Source organism: Panthera pardus, unplaced genomic scaffold, assembly GCF_024362965.1.
Source record: "Panthera pardus isolate Hobbes unplaced genomic scaffold, ASM2436296v1 HiC_scaffold_26, whole genome shotgun sequence".
NCBI classification, from domain to species: Eukaryota; Metazoa; Chordata; class Mammalia; order Carnivora; family Felidae; genus Panthera; species Panthera pardus.
The window spans coordinates 8,066,551-8,093,306 of NW_026526832.1; the positions used below are offsets into that span (position 1 = coordinate 8,066,551).

Here is a 26,756-nt window from a genome sequence, read left to right on the forward strand (position 1 = left end):
GTCAGTTAGACGATATAGCAACAGTTTAAGAGAGAAATCGGGAAATCTGGGTGTTTCTGTTGGTTAAGCATCTCGGGTCACCATCTCACGATTCGTGAGTTCGAGCCCCAAGTGGGGCTCTGCGCTGACTGCTCTGGAGCCTGGAGCCTGCTTTGGAGCCTGTGTCTGCCTCTCTCTATTCCCCTCCCCTGCTCTCTCTCTCACACAAATAAATAAACATTTAAAAAAATAGAAATCAGGGATGCCTGTGTGGCTCAGTCGGTTGAGCGCCCCACTTTGGCTCAGGTCATGATATCACTGTTCATTGAGTTCAAGCCCTGCGTGGGGCCCTGTGCTGACATCTCAGAGCCTGGAGCCTGCTTCTGATGCTGTGTCTCCTTCTCTCTCTGCCCCTCCCCCCCCCCTTGTGCTTTGTCTCTCTCTGTCCCTCAAAAATAAATAAATGTAAAAAAAAATTTTTTTTTAATAGAAATCTACGGGTGCTATAGATAGTAAAAAGTAATGTTACCAAACGGGTGATATTAAGGGAAGTCTGTAGAGAACAGTAAAGGAGACAAAAACACATATAAAGGATGGAGGAAGTCTAAAAAGAGCCCCACAGCTCGGAGAGGAGAGCAGTTTGGTGGCAGTATCTGTCCCTCTCCTGCAATGGGGTTGATTTGGCTGATGTGAATGAGAAGCCCCTCGCCTTCTCTCCCTTCTGTGATGCTTTCCACCTTGTCTGAGGAGAGCCGTTCTTTCAGTAGGGACACGTTTCCTTTGGGTCCCTCTCAACTCATTTTCCCCTTTGTTTGACTTTCCATTGTTATCTTTAATGTTCTGAAGGTTGACGAGATTTCTACTTAATACTTTTTGTCATAAATGCACCAGGGGACTTTAGGAATAAGAGACTGCTGGTCTCTGGAACGACCCCGGACACACCACTGGGTCACCTATTACTATATAAGCTATTATGCCACCTAAGATGCATTGCTAGAAGGCAATCAACAGAAGAAATATGGAAACATGGAGGGAAAAATTGTTCATGGAGCTTAAAAGTCCATAGAAGAATCTTACTTTTATAATATATAGACACTTGCATAGTGTTTACAAAAAGCCAGATGTTTTTCCAAATGCTTTACACATTACTTCACTCAGTTCTCACGTAGGAGATATTATTATTTTGCCTGTTTTACTAACGAGGATAGTCTACATTATTATCTTGTCCTAGAGACCATGAATGAAACTCAAAGGTGGACGGTCTTGATTTTAAGGAAGAAATGAATACAGATTTCTTTGCAAGGACAACACTAGAGCCAAAGATAGAGTTTTGATGTGAGAGAAAGCAAAACTTTCAACACAAATGGATGTTCGAAAGTCGAATTAGTCCGTTTTATTTCTTATATGTGAATTGCCTGATCATCTGTATAAAAGTAATTTTAGCTTCATTTATATTGTTTCTCATTTTGATGTTTAACATGAGAGCACCTCTGGTTTTTGTTTTCTATCTTAAAAACCCATTTGTTTTCCATTTCCCACCATTTTCAGACTGAAGTGTTGACTAGATTTGGTTCAATAGGAGTCCACATGATGACTTCCCCCAAGCCCCCATGGCGGGGAGGTGGGGGGGGGGGGTGTCCCATGACCTATGATGGTGTGTTTAGTCATCTGGATTTGAAACATTTCTCCTTTTCTATTTCACACGTTCCTATTAAAGGCATGTAGTTTTAGAAAATATTTCATTAAAAACTCAGAAGGTTGGGTGTGAGGGAGCTACAATTAAATGATAATATCAGGAGAATAGAGCATTGTTTCAAGATCACCTTCAGCTCTCCTGCTGGAGCATAAATGGGGGCGCAGGGCAGAAGCACTGATTTTCCAAGCAGGAGACATTTGTTGGGTGACAAAGCCTTATTACAATTTATTGACTTTAGTGTACAAATGATGAATGCAAGGGTAATTGCAGTTCTTACAGATGAGGAGACATCGTTCTCCATGTCCGTCCTTCTAGACCGGCGCAAACCACTGTTGGCTCGGCTTGCTGCCAGTTTAATACTACCTTCTGTCAAATGTTGATGTCTCTCACTCTTTCCCATCACTATTTTTTTAGCAGTGATTTTTTTTTCCTATTCTCTTCCTCACACCCCCTCTTAGTTTCCTCTATGCCCTTGGGTTTGTTAATCTTCTACTGATTTTTTGTTTATTTAGCTCAGACTTAAGAAATGATTTCCAAACCTGACTGTACATCAGAATCAGTGGAACTTTTTATTAAAGTAATTATTTCTGGGCCCCACCCCAGGGGATTCTGACTCAAGAAGGCTTTACAAAGGCCATGAAAATCAGCAGTTTTAAAAGTCTGTGTTTTTAAAAAGATTCTCATGTGATAATTATTTGCAGTTAGACCTGAAGATCCTTAACTGGTATCTTTTAAATTACCTTAGGCAGCTTTCACTGTTTACTTCAAAGCAAGAGAACTTCTAGAAGGCAACATCGGGGTGTCATCCACTTTAGGACAAATGCTCCCATACACAGCCCTCAGTCTACCTGCTCTCTGACCCCCCCAGAGGGCAGGTGAGCTCAAATTCCACAGGGAATGTTTTTCTGGTTGCCTGCTGTTTTGAGGAATGCAGGATTAATCAGGCAGTGGGCCTCCTGCCCAGAGAGGCTGTTCTGAAAAAAAAAGTGGCCAGTGTTTGCAAAGCCTCCATTTGGGATCCAGGCCTAGGAAGAGAGCCCCTTGAAGATGGGGGAACAGCGAGCTCCCTTCTCTGAGTTTCATGCCTCTTCAGTCTTAGCCGTGCACGCAGTTAAGAGAGACACCGTGTCTCCCAACTCTCTTCCCCATGCATTTGCAGAGTATGTGGGAACCACGTGACAAGCACAGAGAGGCTTTGTTTGCTCTTATTAAGCTGGTTCTTCAGTGAGTACATGTGGAGCTCAGTCCCAAAAAGAGCACACAGGTCTCACATACAGGGTATGCAGCACCTGCGATCGTGAATTATTGAGTGCCTGAGAGCATTGTGATCATGACAGCAACTCTTATAATGCCTCTGGAAAATTCTATCATTGGGATACAACGTGACAATATATTATTTATGGGATAATGTTAGGATGTTTTGGAAGGTATTTTACCATCTCTCTTTCAGTACAGTGCAAATAAAATTCTTACATGATTTTTCCAGACAAAAGGAAATGCAAACAAACACTATTTGAACTACTTAAGTAGTATCTACTTATTTAAACTTTATAGGTGAAATATAGTTTGTTAGCACACCCTTAAACTCCATAAGCTAAGTCAACATTATTGCTTCTATGTTTTTTTTTTACATGAAATTTATTGTCTAATTGGTTTCTATACAACACCCAGTGCTCATCCCAACAGGTGCCCTCCTCAATACCCATCACCCACCCTCCACTCCCTCCCACCTCCCATCAACCCTCAGTTTGTTCTCAGTTTTTTTTAAATTTTTTTTTAACATTTATTTATTTTTGAGACAGAGAGAGACAGAGCATGAATGGGGGAGGGCCAGAGAGAGAGGGAGACACAGAATCCGAAACAGGCTCCAGGCTCTGAGCTGTCAGCACAGAGCCCAACGCGGGGCTCGAACTCATGAACCGTGAGGTCATGACCTGAGCCGAAGTTGGATGCTTAACTGACTGAGCCACCCAGGCGCCCCAACAATCACACCTTCTCAAAAAACACACTGTCTATCTGTGTGTTACAAGTGTGTGTGAATGGTTTTGTTGCAAGATTGTTGTTCTGCTGCCTTAAACAGCCTATTACATTTTAAAAAGAAAGATGATATAAAACTGACAAAATGATTAGACTTCCATGTCTGTATGTATCTGTCCAGACATTGTTCTAGGAACTTGCCCATACATACAGACATGTGCACACACACACACACACACACACAGAAGTGGACTATTTCACACACTTTTTTCACGTAACTGTAATATGGAAAACAATATGGACATTTTGTCAGTAAATATAAACATGTGTAGTCATTTATAATAAATACAGAGCATTTCATTACATGGTTGCCCTACATTTAATTTAACATATTTCCTATTGTTGAATATTTAAAATATTTCTTATTTTTTGCCATCAAAAATATCATCCAAATACCTGTGTATACCTGTATGCTTATTCCCTCAAGATAAATTTCTAAAAGGAAAAGTGATGGCCTAAATTTTAATTTCCGAAACATGCTTGCCCTGCAGACATGCCTACACTTCAAAACTGCACCACTTATCCCCATGTTACTCAAGAAAAAATAAGTAAAATTCTAAATCGCACACCTATTAAAAGGGATGAGATCTGGATTCCAACAAGGATTAGTCAAGATGGTTCAAACAAGGACTAGTCAAAATGGTTGCTAACATCTAACGAGCACATTAAAAACTTATTAAACTCAAATTGACTCTTGATACTATTAAAAGGTTAACTCTACCTCCTCCCTCTGTTTGGGATAATATTTCTAAATAATGAATCCTAAGATTCCATGCCACATATGGTGGGAAGCCCCAAACCCCAGAGATTTCTGAAGTGTATCCTACACCGTCCCGTCTTCTAATTAGCTCTTGTTCTGTGATTGATCTCTGCAGAACTCTTGTTTCAGCTCTCAGAGTTGCTTCTCTTTTTTGGTACCGGTTCTAACCAGAACTGGACTCTCATTCCCATTCCCTAAAACCTCATCAATACAAGATTGTGCATGTACATTTCACCAAAGATAAGAGTATTAGCACAGGGGCAGCATAGAACACCTAGGAGAACAAATAATTTTAAGATTAAATATTATCCAGTTCTTCTTTTCATTTTTTTAATTTTTTTTTTTTTTTAATTTTGAGAGAGACAGAACATGAGTGAGGGAGAGGCAAAGAAAGAGGGAGAGGGAGAATCCCAAGCAGGCTTTATGTTGCCACCACGGATCCCCATGTGGGACTCGAACTCCCGAACTGCAAGATCATGACCTGAGCTGAAATCAAGAGCCGAACACTTAACCGACTGAGCCACCCAGGTGCCCCCAGCTCTCATTTCCAAGCTTTTTTGCTCTGGCCACTCTTTGGGGTTCTTACTGTCTTATCTTCTGCCATAAATTCCATCCCGGGACGTGGTCACCTTCTTCCCACAGATTCTTTCCCCAGCTGAGAATTAGAATTTCTGGAGAGACTTTATGAAACTGTTGTTGCTCAGCACCCCCCCCCCCTCCCCACCAAGGAATTAGAACCTTTGGGGAGTGGAAATGAGAAACGGGTATTTTCTAAAAGTTCCCCTTGTTAATTCTAGCGTGCAGCCAGGTTGAAAATTACTGTTTATAGACCCTTCGTCCAGGCCTCCTCTTTTGGATTCCTGATTCCTGCAGTCCTCTGGCCTACCAGCCAAAGCCTGAAAACTATTATTTCTTGCTTTTGCTGAGCAAGCTGTTTCTTTTTCTGTTTCTCTTTTTCCCTTCTCTGCACAGTGCCCTAAGGCACGACCTTTTCAGACTCGAAAAGGTGATATCCTAAATAAAAGTGAAACTCTCTCCTAAGGGAAAATTTGCCATTCTTCGAAGGCAATTGGGTCAAATGTCAACCACTTTCAAACTCCAGAGGTTTTTTTCTTTCCTCACTCATCTCTGTAAGGGTCGTCCACCAATTTAGTAACACGTAGGCATTTCTACCCCCAAGCAGATCCTATAATGTCTGTGGTATTGATGGTAAAAAAAAAAATCTATTAAAGTTGAAAAGGCAGCAATAATCAGTCAGAGAATCCTCTGCTAATGGCCGTGATGTTGTGGACTCTGACTTAGTCACAGGACCTATGGGGAAATGGGTGAGAACCAGGATGTGGCCATTGAATCAATGCACGCCTTTCATAATAGCCTGCATTATTCCAGCCATGTCACCTTTACATGCTGACCACCCTACAAGCATAGCTGACAAGTTGCCACATGGTCAAGATCACTAATTAATCTCCCAATTCTGTAACATTTGAGGAACAAAGTAAAATTTCAAATTACACCTCTTTTAAGTATACCAAAATTCATAGTTCACGTGTGTTAGATGACAAACTATATATGCCTGGGGTCAAGCATATGTCTTTGACTCAGTCTAAACTTAATTTATAGTTTCATTTTTCAGTGCAAAAACACTGCCCTCAGAAACAAGTGTCACTAGGCGGTTTTCTAAAATAACAGACCTTTCCTAAGTGTGGTCCTTGCCTGGAACTCAGACATGAGCAGCTGTCCCTGACAGATAGGTCCAGTAGATTGATTCCATTATATTCATGGTGATATTTGCCTGCCTTGCCTGTAAAGCAAGGCCCAGTGGAGAAAACAAGAGGAAGTTCAGCACACACACACACACACACACACACACACACACGTATATTCTGCTTAAAAGGAGCTCATTTAAACTTCCTCGTTTTCTTTGCCAGCATTTGGCATTGTCAGTATTCCAGGTTTGGGCCACTCAATAGGTACGTACATATGCCTCTATTGTTAGAGAATTCTGCTCCTTACTATGTCCCAAATTAACGAATGGGTCTTTTTCAAAGTCAATGAAGGTGAAAGGTTCAGAACTCTTAAGAGTACAACATGAGTTAAAAAGATCTTTCAGTAAAATCTCTTAATTTCAACTTAGACAAAATTAAGGGATTATCAGAAACTACCTTTCTGTGTTCTTCCGTGCTTTGCCCATAACCTTATTCTCTTCCTTAATTTCTGTTGGCCTCTTCTTTTTTAATTCCTTCAGCCATATGACCAAGACTGAAGATGCCTCCTGGTTTTAGGGGGGCACAAACAGAAGAGTGTCTCCAATTAAAGACTATGAACAGACCTGGGCACAGCCTTTTTTTTTTTTTTTGAGCTCTGTCTTCATTTTTAATATACAAGACAGCTAAGAATGATGACACAGAATTACAGCCTTTTTATTCTAATTTGGGCTGGTAACAGGTACCTAATAGGCATTATAGGGAAGAGACACAATCTAAAGATTACCATGTACTTATTTTATTGCCTTCTCATAAATCAAATTATGTTTTTTGTGGAAGTGGAATGCCCTATACTTTGTAGCACACTCTCCTAGTGACAGACTCATTAAGTCCCTAGGTTCCTAGTTGAATGACTCTTGTTATCTCATGACAGATTGCCTGGGATGCCCCAGAGCGGCTGCTGCAGGATTGTCTAAGCATCTCCTAACCTTGGGCATGCTTCTGCCAGAACTCCAGTCAAGTTTAATGCCAGTAGGAAGAGAATAAAAGACAATGGAAATGAGTACCCTTTGTGGGAAATGAAGGAGAGAAATCAAGGAAGAAACTTGTACTAGATACCCTTAAGAGTATCATCTTACTAAAACAGGAAAACAGAATAAATGAGATCTGTAGACTCACTCTGGATATTTAAACGGTACTTTTGTATACCTAATGAAAACAATATCTTAAATAATCAATGGAATTCATCACATGTTTAAAATTGCTTCCAGGTGGGGAGCCTGGGTGGCTCAGTCGGTTAAGCGTCCGACTTCTGCTCAGGTCATGATCTCACAGTTCGTGAGTTCGAGCCCCGCATCGGGCTTTGTGCTGACAGCTTAGAGCCTGGAGCCTGCTTCAATTTCTATGTCTCCCTCTCAGCTCCTCCCCTGCTCATGCTCTCTCTCTCCTTCAAAAATAAATAAAAACATTAAAAAAAAATTTTTTTTAAATTACTTCCGGGATAATTAAATTAGCCAAAAACAATAAAACCAAATCATGTTCCTTTCCTTTGTCTGTACATATTTGAGACAGTCCATTTTTTAAAATTATTTATTTAGTTTTGAGAGAGAAGGGGGGAGGGAAAGAGCATGAGTGGGGGAGGGGCAGAGGGAGAAGAACACACAGAATCTGAAGCAGGCTCCAGGCTCCGAGCTGTCAGCACAGAGCCTGATATGGGGATTGAAATCATGGATCACGAGATCATGACCTGAGCTGAAATCAGAGGCTTAACCGACTGAGCCACCCAGGCGCCCGGAGACAGTCCATTTTTTAATGATAAATTTTCACTTGAAAAGTAATTCAAATGAAACTATTTTTTCCCCCAATGAAAAAGTTATGAGAATATTTGAGACGCAGATTTTCTTCCTCCTCCACCTTCCCCTCTATCTTCTTTGTCTCTCTTCTTTTCTGTTACTCCTATGCATACTCTCCTAACAAGCATTCCTAAGCTCCTGGAAGAGAATTTAGCTGGCACACAAAATGGAATGCCAGATGCAGCCACCGCAACTCAGAGAAGGTCCACACACTGGAGAAGATCACATCTCCGACCACAGGAAAATCCAAAGTTAAGGAGTCATTCCCAACAATCGATTCGGAGGTTACTGTTATTATTACTTTGGTACTGGTATTCATTTGTCCTTCCCTGATAAACCTGTCTACATTTCCACATGGAAAATCAAGTTTGAGGAGCCTCAAAAGCATTTTAAAAACATTCATTTCCCCAAGCTGCAGATTGCTGATGCCACAAGGGGTAGAAATATAAACAGCCAACAGATAAAACATGGCCGATAAGAAGAGTCATGGAAAGTTTCCTCTAGTCATAATGTTTTTGCTTCTCGTCCTTTAAAGGGCTTGCTTTCCTTGCTTGAATGATGGAAATGAGCCAAAGAATAAGTGTGATCATTTACTTTGCTCTTACCAGTTCTGTGATGTTACCCCCTATTCCTTAGCTCCAAAAACATTGCAGCTCAAAGTAGAAACATATGTTATCACTATAGCAGCATCAAACAAATAAAACAACAACAAAAAGCCCAACAAAAGATAACTAGATGATAGATAGATAGATAGATAAGTAGATAGATGATAGGTAGATAGATAGATAGATAGATAGATAGAAATATATAGATATATGTGGAGACAGAGATCCAACTTTTTATTTGTATTCCAGGGCAAATTCTCTTCAAAGGGCCCTGAATCAGATGTATTGTTATAAAGAGTCCACATAAATATAATGTTAATAGTAACAAGTATTAAGAATTTGAAGCATGTTAATTTCATACACACACATGCCTATTACTTTTTGACTCTTTGCCTGGGAACCAGGGGGAGGGATCTGAGAAGTTGCTCAGGGAAGCTTCTTTCTGATCCTCCCTAAAATCTCTCTCTACCAACTTCAACTATTCGTGTTCCTTATTTAGGAAACATGTCCTTTACCTCATTTCTACCTCAGTGCAAATTATCTGGTTTCCATGGGTCCCACTCCAGAGTGGGAGAACATTCTTCATCTTCTGTCATCAAGATAGCATTCTTAATCATAGCAGAAAAGAAGGGACAGATGTAAGTGATCCTTTTGAAGTGAAAAATCAATCAAACTTGACGCTATGGTTGTGGGAGGTAAGAGAGAAGAAGGAAATCAACAACAGTGAATCAAATGTTTTGGCTTAATACCTAAGTGGTTGTTGTGGAAGTTTACAATATATGCACTTTGCTTTTTATTTATTTATCCTTACTATTTTTTTTGCACGTTGCTTTTTAAAAATGACTTCAGTCACTATTGGTTCATTGCAAAATTGTTTAAGTGGCCAAAATAATATCTGAGCTAGTAAAAAATAGCCATCGTTAGATAATATTTATATATGCATAATTAAAGAAAGATTGAGTAATGATTCAGTTATTCTATAGATTTTCTCCCACTTCCCTTATATTTCAGCCTTTCTGTACTTATATATGAGTAAGGGACTTTCTCACAGACTATTTTGATAGAATTAATTGGCTTGTGAGTGCCATTATACATAATGCAAACCGAATTCTTGCCCTGAAGATAGATTTCACTATGTGACCTAGGTCAAATTAATCTACCTTAAATGCTTCATTGAAAAAATGGGCATAATAACATCATCTTCCTAATAAGGACTTTGTAGGAATTGTGTAAGATGGTTTAATTCACTGACTGGGATGTCATAATCTTCTAATACAAGTTATCATTATAATGATTACCTGTATTCTCTTGATTGATGATCACAGAGATATCTCTTAGTTCTCTGATTGGACTATTGTCTTATGATCTAATCCCTGTAAGGGCAAGTCTAAAGATAAAACGATTTGTACTGCTCTGATTCCGCTGTCATTTGATATATTGCCTATTCCTTATTTGTATAGCACAAGCTTAAATCAATAGCAACTACCTCTCCATTATATTTAATGTTCCTGCTTTGAAAATGTAATCAAAGCAAAGACATATATACCAGGATAGTGATTGCAGAATTGTTTACTATGGAGGAAAAAGCCATAATTTACAAATGATCTAAATGATCATCGGTAGGAAATCAAAGAAACTAGTTATGGTTCGTTCTCACAATAAAACACAAGATAATTTTTAAGGACAGTGAAGATGCCCCTTATACTTTGACATGGGAAAATAAAAGCAGGAAATGTTTAATAAAAAATGTTTTAGAGAAAAGTAGGTATGCTGCAGTGCTATTGATATTTTAAATTAACTATAATGAGTTGCATTATATATTGCATGTGCATATATATACATATTATCATATAGGATTAATGTATCATGAAAAGATTATCCCTGGAGTATGAGAATATAAGGTATTCTCTTTGCCATTTCAGAAATTGTGGTATTATTTGTACTGTATTGTTTGTATTTGGCCATGCTTTGGAGGTATAGCATTTAAAAATCAAGAGAAAAATATAGGTAAGGGCCATAAACAGCATTTTACAACAGCAAATAAAAGCTGATAGTTATGACAGGAAGATTCCTGAGCTACAGAAGTTTTTTATTTATTTATTTTTAATCCATATGAAAGAATAAAGCCAGTCAACCCATACTGCCCCCCTCACGGTCCTGTGAGCGACAATCACTACACACGCATCAAATAAGAACTTACGATGTCTTTTTTTTTTTTCAGCCCTCTGTATCCCCACTTCCAAATTTTAAGTTAAACTCAACTCTGTAGAGAAGTTTCTTGGATCAACCCAGTACAAGAAATCATATAGTCATCTTGAAATCTGTACACTTGCTATTATTCGTACATTCCTTTTTAAACTACAAAGTTCTTTTTTATTAGGAATGTTACAAGACAGTTCACAACCGTTGAAATGGTGATGACAAAAGATTCCAGAAAAGTATTATATCTATTCATTCAAAGACCATCCCTATAAATATTTCACCTTATTTCTTTCTCAGTATTTCTGTAATCATAGAGTTGGATTTTTTTCAGTTTTATATTGTTGTCCTCATAGTGACTGTACAATTTCTTCTTCTTCTGGCTTATATATCCTGCATATTAAAATGGACTCAGGAACACAATCTGTTATATTCTATTATGTTTATAGAGCATGCTTTATTTATCATTATATTAATTAAACTGCTTAGTTGTTTTACATAGTTTACTGTTATAGATAAGAGTATTATAAAAACCGTTGTGCATAAAGTCTTCTTTAAAGAATTAAAAATGTTTTATTTACAACAATGCCCCAGAAATGAAAAAAGCATGTGCATGTTTTAAAGATCTTAGTATATGTCTCCAAATTGCTTTCTAAAATGATTATGCCCATTTAATTAATCTACATGGATGAGCTTATTTCATTTTGCATATTGATTTTTAAGGCCCTTAGGAAATTATTTATTTATTTATTTATTTATTTATTCATTTATTTATTTATTTATTTTGATGTTTATTTTTGAGAGAGAGAGACAGAGAGACAGAGTATGAGTGGGGGGTGGGGGGAGAGAGAGAGGGAGACACAGAATCTGAAGCAGGCTCCAGGATCCGAGCTGTCAGCACAGAGCTTGACACGGGGTTCAAACTCATGGACCATGAGATCATGACCTGAACCGAAGTTGCACGTTCAACCGACTGAGCCACCCAGGTGCCCCCAATTTACCTATTTCAAGTGTACAATTCATGGGTGCTGGGGTGGCTCAGTTGGTTGAGTGTCTGACTTTTTTTTTTTAATGTTGACTTATTTTTGAGAGAGAGGGAGGGAGAGAGGGAGAGGGAGCGAGAGAAGGAAGGAGAGGGAGAGAGAAGCAGGCTTCAGGCTCTGAGCTGTCAGCACAGAGCCTGATACGGGGTTTGAACCCATGAACGGTGAGGTCATGACCTGAGTGGAAGTTGGATGCTCAACCGACTGAGCCACCCAGGTGCCCCAAGGGTCTTAGGAACTTTTAAAATCTCTCTCAAAACAAGAAATACTCTCATTTTTTCGTACTGCTGAATATTTTGTGTATCTTGCTTTACACACAATGGTATGTTGTCAATATCATACACTGATGGGTTGTCCTGTGAATACATTCAGTTGTCAAAAATATAGTCCAAAAAACCAATAGAAAGCAATAGTAAACCCTATCTTTTTATGCCTTTGCCTATCACTACCATTTCCCCATTTTAAGAAAGAAAGAATAAGTGAAAGAGACATAGAGAATAAAGAAAAAAGTCAGAAGTTTGAAAGGAATATACTACACTGATACATTGCTGTAATGAATGTTTTAAATATATGGGTTATATATATACATATATAATATATATTATATAACGCAAGAAAGTATTTTAGTGTACTGAACAAAATCTCCACGTAAGTATGTTTTGTAACTCAGGATAGAATATAAGTAAAAACAAAACCAAAGAAATTTAATTATTTTGGTAAAAATAAGAAACCGATCATTTTTAATATTAAAATATTGAAAGAAAGCCAAACAACAACAGAAACCAGGTGGGAAATCTAGTTTTGACCATGTTGTACTGCAAGCTGATAGCACTGCACCAAAACCATTGCAACAATAAAGTATTTTTATTTTTATTAAAATGTTTATTTACTTATTTTGAGAGAGGGTGAGAGAGTGCGAGTAGGGTAGGAGCTGAGGAAGAGAGAGGAGAGAGAGAATCTTTTTTTTTTCTTAATTTTTAAATTTTTTTAATGTTTATTTATTTTTGAGACAGAGAGAGACACAGCATGAGCAGGGAAGGGTCAGAGAGAGAGGGAGACACAGAATGTGAAGCAGGCTCCAGGCTCTGAGCTGTCAGCACAGAGCCCGACGTGGGGCTCAAACTCACGAACTGTGAGATCATGACCTGAGTCGAAGTCGGATGCTTAACCGACTGAGCCACCCAGGTGCCCCAGGAGAGAGAGGGAATCTTAATCAGGCTCCATGCCCAGTGTAGAGCCTGACGTGGGACTCAGTCTCATGACCATGAGATCATGAGCCAAAATCAAGATTCGGATGCTTAACCGACTGACCCACCCAGGCGCCCCAATGATACAGAGATATCATTAACACAGAGATACACAGCCACTTTGAAAGACAATATTATAGGAATCCTGGGCATAATTCTGAAAAATGAAAAGTAAATGAGCTGAAGTTAGAGATATCGCAGTAACTTGGGCCTCAGAGGGTTCAACACCGGGATACTAATGAGTGAAAATAGGTGTTGGGGTGGCCGAGTAATAAACTCTTGTCTACAAAAGTACTAAACCGGTTGGGAAATGAGAAGAAAAGAATCACCTAATGTTGACGAACTGTGAAGAATTCGGCTTATATTTTTAAGAAAAGGGGCTCCAAATATTGATTCTCAGAATTCAATGGTCAAATGACCATCACTGAGGCAGTATGGGGCACCACACCAGGCAGAAATTCTTTCTAAAACGTTCCCTTTGCTCAGCATGAAAGAGCATTGCAAAATTCTCGTTTTATGTGTAAGCCTGCTCTCAAAGAACAACAAAATATGCGTTCTAGTTTCCTGGTCCAAAATTCACCAACCGATGCCTTCCTCCAACCCTGGGACGGAGGAAGCACAGGAGTTTCATCCTAGCAGAACTTCCTCTCCCTGGAGGAAAACATCAGTCTTGGGGAAGAAGTGTGCCCCACCGAACATTTATTTACAATCCTTTTGTTCCATTTTTCCTTCAGACTTAGCCACTAAGAAAAGGGCCAGGCAGCAGGGTAGCCATTCCCCTCGTGTGGGGAAATCCAAATCCATCGGGGCATCTGGGCACTTGGCATTCATCGTATGTGAATCCCTAGAGGCATCCCATCCCCTAGCTCAGGACTAGTAGTTGAGGCATTGCATCTTCTTAAATACTCAGAAATTTGCTCCATCACAGCTGCTCTTATCTCTCATGAGTAGATTTCTCATTCTTGTTTCACAGTGACTACCTCTACTATGAAATTACTTCAGCTCTGAAACTTGCCCTGAAGGAAGGTTCGCATCTGGTCTTTATATTTTTTTTTTTCAACTGGAAAACTCACTCTCATTAGATTGACAGGAGCTGCTTGGGATGCTGCAGAAACTTGAATCCAGCTGGATCCCTTTCCCCTATCCTGCGCACTTCAAGAAGCCTCTGCATTTTCCAGGACATGAATACCGTTCTTTCTTTCTTTCCATTGTTTCTGCAGTAATTGGAAGTGCGGCTGGTATATTCTTTACCTATTATTTACCTGAAGATTCATTTTTCCGGGGGCTAGACGAGGGATAATGGGGAGTGACTACTAATGAGTGTGGGCTTTTTTTTTGAGAGAGGTTGATAAACTCTGGATTAGCGGTGATGATGATGGCTGCCACTGCCACTGAGATCAAGATGACCGGTGGGGACTCACGATTTCCACAAGAATACCTGGACCAGGGAGCCAGTGCTGGATGTGTCCTGCACCATCAGAGGCCACGCTAGAATTTTGCCCCCACCGAGCCCCTTCGCCAAGTAGCCACCATCACCAACCCGGCCATGACCTACAACTATCCAGTGCCCCTCTGAGATGATGGGAACATGACCCATGTGCCCGGCCACCATTATATTTATAATGTATATGTGCATGCGTAGTATATATGTAATATTTAATGTAATATATATAAAGGATAATGAGAGCCAGTTTTTTTTCCACTTTGGAAAAAGGGAGTTACAAGTATGGAAAGGGGAAAGACTAACATGCTCCTGTGGTGTGGTATTGGAATTAGTATCAACTCATATAACTGTTACTGTCTACTACTAAACAGATAAATAGAGGCATACATAGGTATATCTGTTTATATAGAGAGGTGTGTGTGTGTGTGTGTGTGTGTGTGTGTCCATGTGTATATTTTCTAGCCCTGTCTACCGGGCGGGCCTAGAGGAAATGACACCCCAGTAGCAATGAGTACATTATTCCCTAGACTTTAGTTTCTAAATGCCATTCTCTACTGTAAAGAAATCAGGACTCATTGAAGTAAATACTAATGCCAAGCCTGGGGCAGAGAAAATCCAACATGAGTCTGGAACATTTTCACCATAAATTAAAAGAATGCTCAAGAAATCTTGGAGCTGAGTCAAAAAGATTATAAAGGTTCCCACCGGCCAAAATTAGGGCCACTTGAGCATAATAATAATAATAATAATAATACAATAACAATGAATTGTAACTGAATAAAATAGGAATCCATGAATCTATGTGAAGATACACACACACACACACACATACATACATACATGAATCAATAATAGAGGAGATAAGAAATCTCTAGCAATGCCAGCTAATAAAATATGGAAGGAATGATAGAGTTAGAAATCAATAGTGTTTGCTAAATTTAATGGCTAAAGTTTGATGAGGAATAGGGCATTTACATAGTCTCAAAGTGCCCATCCACAAATTACAGCTTCATTATAAATAGAAACATAATTAAATTACAGTGGAGATTCTTGGCAGGCACGGCCTAACCCCATGACCAAAGTTCATGTTACTCATGTTGGAGCAAGTAGTCAATATGTGCCTCATTAAGTGAAAAGAGCTCATCACCATATCTATGATATTCTTGCAAAACATATATATAGAACTCATATTGCATCATGAGGAAACACCAGAAACACTCAAGGTGCAGCACATTCTACGAGTTTATTATTTGTAGTATTATTAGTATTAGTATTATCTTGTCTCTTAAAAATGTCAAGGTCAACAAAACAGAAAGGCTGAGAATCTTCTTCAGATTAATAGAGCCAACCAGACATAATAAGTAAACATAACATGTGATCTAGATTAGATGCTGTACTAAGGGGACAAAACTATAAGATACCTTACAGGGACAACTAGAAAAAGTTAAATACATGGATTAGATAACGTATTACAACAATGTTCAAGTTCTTGATTTTTAGAGGTATTTAGGAGTAAAGATATAATATCCCTAAATGATTCAGGAAAATTTTTTTCATATGTATCTGGTTACAAATATTTACGCAGACACAGGTAGATGTGTGTGTGCGTATGTGTGTGTGTGTGTGTGCACATGCACACAGGTGAAGAGAGAGAACCTGATACGGCTAAGGAGGCAAAACTGAACGGTTGTTACATCTGGGTTAAAAGTATCAGGGAATTTATAGTACGCATCTTGAAAATATTCCGTGAATTTGAAATCATCTCAAAATAAAAATTTACAAACAAAAGTATAATAATTTGCAGAAAAAGAAAATAAATACACCAAAAGATGAATGGTAGTTTGTGCAGGTACTAGGAGTGTAGGTGTTTTTTACTTGCTTTCTTTTCTCTTATTTTACCCACATTCTTTATTAAAAGTATGTTGCAAATCACCAGCTGAAAAAGTCGTGGGCACCGGAGCACATTCAGACCTTTCTAAGGTCTGCATCAACATCCTTTAGCTTGACCCTTAAATAGAATATGTCATTGCCAGACATCTTAAAATTTTTCTCTCATTTATTATTATTTATCATTTTCATTTTTCTCCTCTATTGATTTAGGTCATTTTATTGCAGTATTTCAGAAACAGCCTTTGGCAGAAGCATTTTTGCTAACGTACATGAAGCAATGAATTACAGCTTTCTTTTTATGGGGGAACAAAATCCGTAATTTAGTTTAGGGATTGACAACAAAGGACAGAAGATGTCAACAGTAACACTGATGTCAGAGGCAAACAGTGCTTGAACCGAGGCTATCTGTTCCTCTGTGTCAATTCACCCCTGGCTATCCGCTCTTTCCCCACTAAATAAAACAAGCCTGTTCCTGTGCTGTCAGATGTGCAAGGTAAATACACAGCTCTCCTCCTTAGCCCCACCTGGAAAAGTCAGCGTATGTGCCCAACTCCAAGCATCAGTGTTAAACAGATACAAGTACTTGAGCTTACCTGTTCTGATCTTCTCAGGGAAAGGTATTCTATAAATGTGCATTATCATCGTTAGATACCAACTCTCCCTCCTATGTTTTGATCACTGACATCTAAATGCTTTCTAATTGGAATTTGCTTAAAATACCACTAGCTGAATTTCTACTAGAACATATTTTCAAACTGGCAAATATTGGCAAAGCTTTTAGAGACATTTAGGGAATGTCCACAAAATACAGAAAACGTTATTTCTTTTGTAGCCATTTGACAATGCAATGATTTTACTAAAAATTTGATGGCATTGGGCGCCTGGGTGGTGTGGTCTGTTAAACGTCCGACTCTTGATCATGATCTCATATTCATGAGTTCGAGCCTCGAGTTGGGATTGGCTTGGGATTCTGTCTCTCCTTCTCTCTGTCCCTCCCCTGCTTGTCATCTCTCTCTCTCTCTCTCTCTCCCTTCTCTCAAAATAAATAAATAATCTTAAAAATTTTTTTTAATTTAAAAATTTGGTGGCATTGGACTGAAACTCCTATCTTATCCAGGGCAACAATTGCTTTAAAAAAATCAAGAATTATTTTTAACTCAATAAGTCTGTAATTGCCTTTTTTTGATCAAAGAAACAAGAAGTAATACAAAATAGCTAGTCTTAATTTCAGAATCAATTCCTTTAGGCAAAAAGTGATTGTGGTTACAGAAGAGAAAAGCTAATCCTAAGGGAGAAAATGACATTTCCAGTTATTATGAATAAAGTGATTTGTTTTGGTTCTGGTCTCCACCAATGACACAACATTTTGTTTCCCTGTGGAGCTAGAAATTTATTTCATTTTATTAACAGAGGTCTATTTCCTGTGGTGGTTGTGATGGTGGTAGTGGTTGTTGTTTTTAAGATAATTGACAATTACTGTATTAATGTTACTATGAAATGTGAACATTTACTATGTTAATGCTACCCAATCTTCTTTCAAACCCCAAAGTTGTCAGGGAGTGGAACTCTTGCCATAGAACCAGGTATTTGGAAGAAAATATTGGTGTGTGTGTGTGTGTGTGTGTGTGTAGCAAAGACACAAGAGAGATATTGGAAATGACTTTCTTCATCATAGGGAATTTTAGCAACTATCCGGCTAATAATGTCTTTGCTCGCTAAACACTATTGTGACCACTCTCCCCATTTTAAAAGTAAGCTATGGGTACATATCAAGCATTAGAAGACCCAGAAATTAGTGATACTGATGTGAATAAATGAAGGAAAAACGTCACTCATTACAGGTGACAGAACCAACAGTCCACTTTTTAGAATTCTGGCAACATTCTTTTCCTCTCTCAAGGTCCCTTCAGTGTCCGCTCAGTTTTAAGTAAAGGACTGTGATGATCACATCACAAAAACAAAATATCTCCAAATGGCCCTGAGATGTCTTGGCTGCCAGGCCAGAGGAAAGATGAGGCAGTTGTGGCCGGTGGTTAATGCCACGATACTCATCTGCCAAATATCCCATGACAAGAATTATTCTGTGGGAGTAACAGTAGTGTATGAACTTTAAGTCTTTACGTACAGCTGTCTCAGATTTGGCCATCCATCTTCTTGACACAGTAGAAATGTACTAAATTGCCATTTTACCATATAGTACCTATTATAAACAATTAAAAAAAGATGGTTATCCAGCATTGTGTGCCAGTTCTGTACCTGTGACGAGACATACGTTGTCTCATTGTGATGGGAAAACAATGGTCCCACAAAGATGTCTATGCCATAATTCATAGACTCTTTGAACATGTTACCTTACGTGGCAAAAGGCATTTTGCAGATATGGTTCAATTAAGGGCCTGGAGGGGCCCGTGGGTGGTTCAGTCAGTTAAGTGACTGACTTCAGCTCAGGTCATGATCTCACGGTTTGTGAGTTCAAGCCCCACATCGGGCTCTGTGCTGACAGCTCAGAGCCTGGAACCTGCTTCGGATTCTGTGTCTCCCTTCTCTTTCTGCCCCTCCCCTGCTTGTGCTCTGTCTCTTTCTCTCCCAAAAATAAATGAACATAAAAAAATTGTTTTAAAGTTTAAGGGCCTGGAGAAGGAAAGATTATCCTGGGTTGTCTGTGTGGGTCCATTCTAATCCTGCATCCTTACAAGTGAGGAATCTTTTCTAGGTGAAGAGATGGAAACAGGCAGAGGACTCTACTCGCCCTTCTTGGCTTTGAAGGTAAGAGAGAGAAAGCCATGAGTCAAGGAATGGGGGTGGTTTTTAGAAACTTGAAAAAGCAAGGAAATAGACCTACAGAGAGGAATGCCGCCCTGCCAACACCTTGATTTCAGCCGAGTTTCATGTCAGAATAGTCACCTTTAGAACGATAAGGTAATAAATTTATCTTGTTTAAATCACCAAATTTGTATTGTCACAGCATCATTAGGAAACCAATATACTCATGAAATTTCCACAAATTCATTTCAAGTGTGTAGCATTTTCTCCATTTCACAGATATCAAAAATATTTCTGCTCAAAATGATGAAAACAGTAGTTGAAAGAAAAGCTTTAATCGCTGAGTTATTTAGGATAGTCAGTGTCAATATAAAAAGGTATTCTAGGGATTAATTGGATTTTTTATTTAAGAATGAAGAAAAAGGGGTGCCTGGGTGGCTCAGCTGGATAAGCATCCAACTCTTGGTTTCAGCTCAGGTCTTGATGTCGTGGTTTTGTGAGTTCAAGCCCCGCATGGGGCTCTGCGATGCCAGTGCAGAGCCTGCTTGGAATTCTCTCTCTCTCCCTCTCTCTCTGCCCCTCCCCTGCTCACGCTGTCTCTGTCTCTCTCCGAATAAATAATTAAACTTTAAAAAAAAGGCATGAAGGAAAGGATTGATATAAACAAAAACACAGACAACAACCAGTGTTGGTGACGATGTAGAGAAGTTGGAACCCTCATACCTCGCTGGTGAGAACCTAAAAAGATGCAGTGAAATTCTTCAGGGATCCCACAGAACTTAATTCTGCATTGAGTGACCACACAGCCCAGCAATTCCACTTCTAGATATATATCCAAGAGAACTGAAGACATATGACCACAACTTGTACACAAGTATTCATTGTGGAGTTATTCATAATAGCAAAAAAATGCAAACAACCCAAATGTTCATCAACTGATGAATAGTTAAACAAAATGTGATATATCCATATAATGGAATATTATTCAGCCGTATAAAGAAATAAACTAATGATTGGTGCCACGACATGGATGACCTTGAATACATTATGCTAAGTTGAAAAAGTCAAAGACAAAAGGCCACATATTATATGACTCCATGTATATACCATGTCCAGAATTGGTAAATCCATGGAGATAGAGTATCAGCTCTGGTTACCAGGGATTGGGGTGAGGGGTAATCGAGAGTGACCACCCATTGGTATGGGCTTTCTTTGGAGATGTTGAGAACATTCCGCAATTAAACAGTAGTGATGATGGCACAACATCGTGGATATACTAAAACACTAAAAGGATATAAATGTTACGATATGTGAATTTTATCTCCAGGAATAAAAGACCGAAGGGAATGTCTTCAGACAACCAAGCATGAAAAGCTGAATCCAGGGAGCTCAAAATTTTATAAGCAATTTTCATCACTGATACTTACCAGGTAGTTGGAACAAGTTGCAGTCATCATGTGCAGATTTGATATTATCTCCCTAAGAATATAATAAAGGCCGCTCTGAGTTACATTTGGATCATTACAATGTCAATTAAAAAGTTTTAAAAATATACTTATCATTTCTAAATAACAGGATATAATTACAAGGAGATTAGACACAAATTGATTTAAGCTAAATTTATAAATGCAAATGCATTCACATTTAAGGTTAATAGTTTGTCCTTCTCTGAAACTGTCTTGCTTGACTTGAATAGTCTATTGATTTGCTGTCTCAGGGTTTAGTAGAGCACTATAAAAGGGTTTTAGTCTCTAAAACATTGCTATTTATCCTAGAAAATCTGCATGCACTATATCACATGAAATTTTAATTGAGGCATGTTTTATAATAAACGATGTAGCCTGGCATTGTTCTATTTGCTTACATAACAATACCTCAATTGACTATACTCATTCATTGTTAATTAGCTCCTTACCAAAGGGTATTGGCAGAGTTTCCATAATATTCTTAGCAAATAAAATAAGGGATATAAAGAAACTTAAGAGACTCTGAAGGCTCTTATTCCCAGAACTATTACTTCAGTATTTAAGCATAAAATCAATCTATTTTTGGATGCTGGGTTCTCCCTTTAAAAACAAGGGGAAGCCTGCTAATATACTAAGTGCACATGCATCATTAAAAAGAGGGAAACCCACAAGAATAATGACATAGTGCAGGCCGGTAGCTATATATAAATACTCAAGCTTTCTAGAGTATATGTTTGAGAAAAAGTCTTTTTTGCCTTCCGTAGAATATCTATTATTTTGTTTTTGAAAAAAAATTTAATGTTTATTTATTTCTGAGAGAGAGACAGAGCTTGAGCAGGGGAGGGGCAGATAGAAACGGAGGTAGAGTCTGAAGCAAGCTCCAGGCTCTGGGCTGTCGGCACAGAGCCCGAACTCCCAAACTGCAAGGTCGGGACCTGAGCCTAAGTCCAACGCGTAACCTACTGAGCCACCCAGGCGCCCCTTGTAGAGTTTCTTTTAAAATGTATCTATCGGAACTGTGTGAGGACTTTAATCCTTTGCAATCCCCCTTCTTGTCTTTAATAATTGCAAGATTACCTGCAAATTTTGTTTGACAAAACATAGAGGCTGGCTACTTTTATTTTAATTTTGAGGTTACTGGTAACAGTCCACCAGTTTTCTCTTGTGTCATAGTTCTCAGAACACAAATTCCAGGGTTTTCATTTGGTACCTGCATGTCTTCCTGGAGCTGTAATGGATGCTGCTGGTTCCAGGTGTGAAGCAATAGGAAAAATACACCAACGCCTGGAACGCTACTTCTTTGGGGAGTGCTGCACCTGACCTTAGCAATTTAAAAGACTGGCTGAGTTCAACTTTGAAAGACAATTAGATGTAGGTGTGGTCTGTGAAGAGCCTTCCTAGAAGAGAGAAAGTAGAAAAGGCCTGAGTGGTGGAGACCATCTGGGTGTATGGTGTTTAGGGTGGCTCTTCTCCTTGTGCTGCTGCAAAGCCATAGATGTCCCTTCCCCTCCCTGCTCTGTGGCCCAGAACTGCCTTTGGGTTACATTAGGGATTGTCTCATCCAGGCTCCTAGCCCTCCATTTTCTAGTTGGAGTCTCCCAGTGGGAGGCGTGGCAGGCATGGAGCACAGAGGACAATAAGGTCAGATTACTTAATCCCCTTTCCCCACCTCCCTCCCATAGGCTGTGACTCTGAACCTGGAACAGATATACTGAAGAGGTTTTATAGGGATACACCTGTGCCCACCTGCACTGCTCTAACTTCCTACTGAAGTCAATGTTTGAGCCTAAGTCGTTTTCATTGATAAAACAGAGTTTTAATATCAATTTGTCAGTAGAATTGAAGTGACGTAACAAGATATGTAAAACCCTATTCCTTCTATTTTATAACCAGATGTGAGTAAGTTTGTGGTTTTTACTATATCAATTGTTTCCAAAAAAGAAGTATTTGATGATGGTACCAACATTTTCATTTTTTTTTACCATAACTTTTCCAGAATAAGTGCTAATTCTATGTTTTAAACTCTATTAGTATGTGGGGGCGCCGGGGTGCCTCAATCAGTTAAGTGTGTGACCTCAGCTCAGGTCATGATCTCGCGGTTCATGGGTTAAGAGCCATGCATAATGCTGTCTGCTGTCTGCACAGAGCCTGTTTCAGATCCTCTGTCCCCCCCATCCCCGTTCATATGCACACACTCTCTCAAAACAAATGAACATTAAAAAATTAAACTCTTATTCATTGTAATACAGCTAAGCAGTAGAGACTAAAAGAGCAAAAGTATTTCCATCATACTACTCCCCTCTCTAGGGTAAACACCTGAATGTTTGGCATTTCTCTTTCTGTTCTTTTTTCCTTTGGTGCGCATACACACACACACACACACACACACACACACACAGGTTTTAGAATCACACTCTACACGTATTTGTGAATAACTTTTAGGCTTTGCAATTCCTACTGGAACTTCCCCTCATATATACAAAAAAGAATATTATTTTTACCCATGCATAATAGTTCATATTGGCATGTATCCTAATTTATCTAAACCTTCTTTGGTGGATGTTCAGTTTTTTTTTTTTTTTTTAATTTATTTGTGCTGTTATAAACAATGCTCCAATGAATATATATTTGTTCACAGTAAGGTCATTTCTGTCAAATACTCTCTGAACAGGAGGTTTGCTGGATCAGTGGGATACATATTTTAAATGTAATAGATACTGAAGCATTATATCAGCATATGGATACTGGAAGAGCAGACCTACCCCGGCCGACTCCATCGTGTTCTGTGTCCTCCATCTTGAGTGACTATGTCCCCGACTTGGCCCCCTTTCCGGGAAAACCGCAGAAACCTCAGACCACGCCTCCTCCCCTTGAGTAACTTCCCGCTCACCGGTTCAAACTTCCCGATCAAAACACGCCCGGCAACCTGCCTAACGGGACTCCGATCCTTCCCCAGCCAATCGGCCAAGGCCACAGCCATTACCTCACCAACTGCCCCTAGACCCCTGTAAAACCTTTGTGCTTTTGAAACTCGCTGGCTCCCTCCGGCATCTCACTGCTGCATGGGTGCAGGTAGGGGATTGAGCTCGAGCTACTAGCTCGAATAAAGGCTCTTTGCTTTTGCATCGGACTTGGCTCCCTGGTGGTCTTTGGGGATCGTGAATTCTGGGCATAACAGATACCACAATTCATGGTACATAACAGTGCTATTTTGTTCCACCTGGCCAATAGTAGATACTGACACTCAACTCTTTCTTTATAAATTGACAAGGAAAAGCATTTTATTATTTCCTTATGTATTACTTTGATCACAAATGAAGTCAGGGGTGCCTGGATGGCTCAGTCAGTTAAGCATCCAACTTTGGCTCAGGTCATGATCCCCGAGTTCGTGGGTTTGAACCCCACGGTGGGCTCTGTGCTGACAGCTCAGAGCCTGGAGCCTGCTTTGGATTCTGTGCATCTCTCTCTTTGCCCCTCCCCCACTCGTACTCTGTCTCTCTCTCTCTCTCTTTTTAATTTTTTTAATGTTGAGAGAGAGCATGAGCTGGGAAGGGGCAAAGAGAGAGGGAGACACAGAATTCGAAGAAGGCTCCAGGCTCGATGTGGGGCTCGAGCCCATGAACCATGAGATCATGACCTGAGCCAAAGTTGGGCGCTTAACCAACTGAGCCACCCAAATGTCCCTCTCTCTCTCAAAAATAAATAAACATTAAAAAAAAAGATTTAAAAAACAAATGAGGTCAAGCAGTGTGTCTTATATTTGTTAATCCATTTTTTCTTCTGCAAATTTTCTGTTTACATTAATTGTCCATTTTTCTATTGAACTGTCATTTTCTTCTTTATTTTAGAAACTCCTTAGATGATTGCTATTGATTTTATTATATAGAGAAAATGAATACTATTTTGTCCATGTCTGTCTATTGCTTCTTTTTACCTGAAATGTGGTAGTTTCATGATACAGAAGTTTTAAAATTTCATGTAATCAAATTTGTAAAACTTCTTAAATTTTTGATTTTCAGTCTTTATGACCTGTTTGAAAGATCTTCAATTTCAGTTTACTGCATTAGTCAGCTCAGGCCACCATAACAAAATGCCTCAGCCTGTGGTTAACAACAGAAATTTCCTTCCTCACAGTTTCTGGAGGCTGTAAGTCTGAGATCTGGGTGCCACCATGCTCAATTTCTGGTGAGAGCTCTCTTCCTGGCTTTCAGAAGACTACCTTCTCACCCTATCCTTACATGGTCTTTCCTCAATGCCTGTGCATGAAGAGAGATCTCTCTCTTCCACTCCTTATAAGGCTAACAATGCTGGTGTATTAGGACCTCACCCTTATGACCTCATTTAATCTTAATTACCTTCTAAATGCCCCGGGCTTCAACATACAAATCTGTGGGGGACACAATCCAGTCCATAGCAATTACAAAAAGGCGTTCTTCTGGTTCTTTTAAACAGGTATTTAATTCTTCTGGAATTTTATTTTTACATCTACACAAAATTAGTTTTCTGAAACATGGATCTAACTTATTTTTCCATGTGATATAACTTTCCCAATATTATGTATTGAATCCCATTCTTTTCTCACTAATATGAAATATCAGTATTATAAAATGATTCAATGGATGCATGAATTATCTTGACTTTCTTCTATTCCATTAATTAATAAGTTTCAGCACCAGAGTCACATTTTTTTAACTTCTGGAGCATTACTGTATGCTTTGGCATTTGTTAATCATCTTATGGGTATTAAAATTTTCTGGCCGTTTTTTTATCCAAATTATCTTGGAAATCAACTTTAGAATTTGTAAGATTTCACTTATGAAATGAAAATGTGTACTGGAAATTCGAGCCGCCTTTTATATATTTTTCAGTAAGTTAATAGAGTTTTCTTCTTAGGAGTCTTACACACTTCAGCCAGGACTGCAATGAACTACAACAAATGTGGTCAGGAAATCTACCCACCTGTAGCCAGTTTTCCTCTCATTGGCCTCAGTGTAGCCATCTATGATACTGTCTCACAAAGAGTCAACATGGCTACCAGAAGCTTGAAGATTCTGTTACAAACAAGCAGCCATTCTAAAAAGGAAGTATCTCTGTTCCAATAGTTCCTGAAATGATCTGTCATGATTTCCTTTTCAGAGATCTCCTTTGCCTTGTGTGAGTAACATGCCCAGCTCCGAACTAGTCTGTCACCAGTGAGGTAGATTGCCTTGACTGATCAAGTCCAGGCCTGGACCTACCACCAAATGAGTTGGGTTATCCCTACCTGCCCTATAGAGACTAGAAGTGGTGACGTGGTTCTCAAAGTAAAATCCAGATGCTATTACCAGAATAAGGAAAAACTGATGCCAGTGGTCAAAAACAATACATGCTCATCACCCCATGGTACCTTCTCATGTATGTCTTTCCCATTTCTTTATAACTTACATCTTCATTTTCCTTTAATAGCTTGGCCCTTTAAGTCACATCTTTATCATTCCAGTATGTAACTTTTTAAACGGTCATATACCAATATTAACTTGACTGCCTAGAATCTGAAGCCCCACCAAATAATTAGAGATTCTTTCGATGTGTGAGTCTTCCTGGATTCAAAAAAAAAAAAAAAAAAAAAAAAAAAAGAAATAGTTGTTCTTCCTGTACTCTGGCAACCAGGGGCAGGCAAGTGATCCACGTTCAACTAATTATATGTTTTTGCCTGGGACATTGAATGGAAACAGGAAATAGGTATACATTACAGTTCATTGTGTCAGTTGATGGTGAAGTCTGGTGTCCAGTGGCAGCTGGGACAATGATAGCCCCAGTTTCTGTTTGCAAGATTAGTGTCACTGTGCTAAATACATGAGTTCTGTGGTATGACAGCAAGGGTGCCTCTGGCCCTAAAACTCCCTTTGATTTCTGCCTGTTTCCTCATCCCTGACCTCCAGTCTTCCTATTAGTCACCTAAGATCCTTTGAATCAATCCATTCTGCCTAACTTAGGCAGAATGAAATACTGATGCTTCAAACAAGGACCCTGACTGATAAAAATTGAAATTGTTGTACATATTCTTGTATAGTTTTATCACTCGTAGAATT

The 26,756-nt window shown here is 39.1% G+C and overlaps 2 long non-coding RNA genes across 2 annotated transcripts in view; one reads left to right on the forward strand and one right to left on the reverse strand.

The window, feature by feature from the left end:
• Window positions 1-26,756, forward strand: part of LOC109265354 (uncharacterized) — a 314,205-nt gene that overhangs the window by 270,304 nt on the left and 17,145 nt on the right. The gene's annotated exons all lie outside the window — the stretch shown is intronic.
• The window catches only part of LOC128773661 (uncharacterized), a 46,000-nt gene that overhangs the window by 5,200 nt on the left and 14,044 nt on the right, over window positions 1-26,756 (reverse strand). The window contains exon 2 of the long non-coding RNA XR_008418033.1: window positions 20,647-20,698. This is a non-coding gene — a long non-coding RNA (uncharacterized LOC128773661). The remainder of the gene's footprint in view (window positions 1-20,646; window positions 20,699-26,756) is intronic.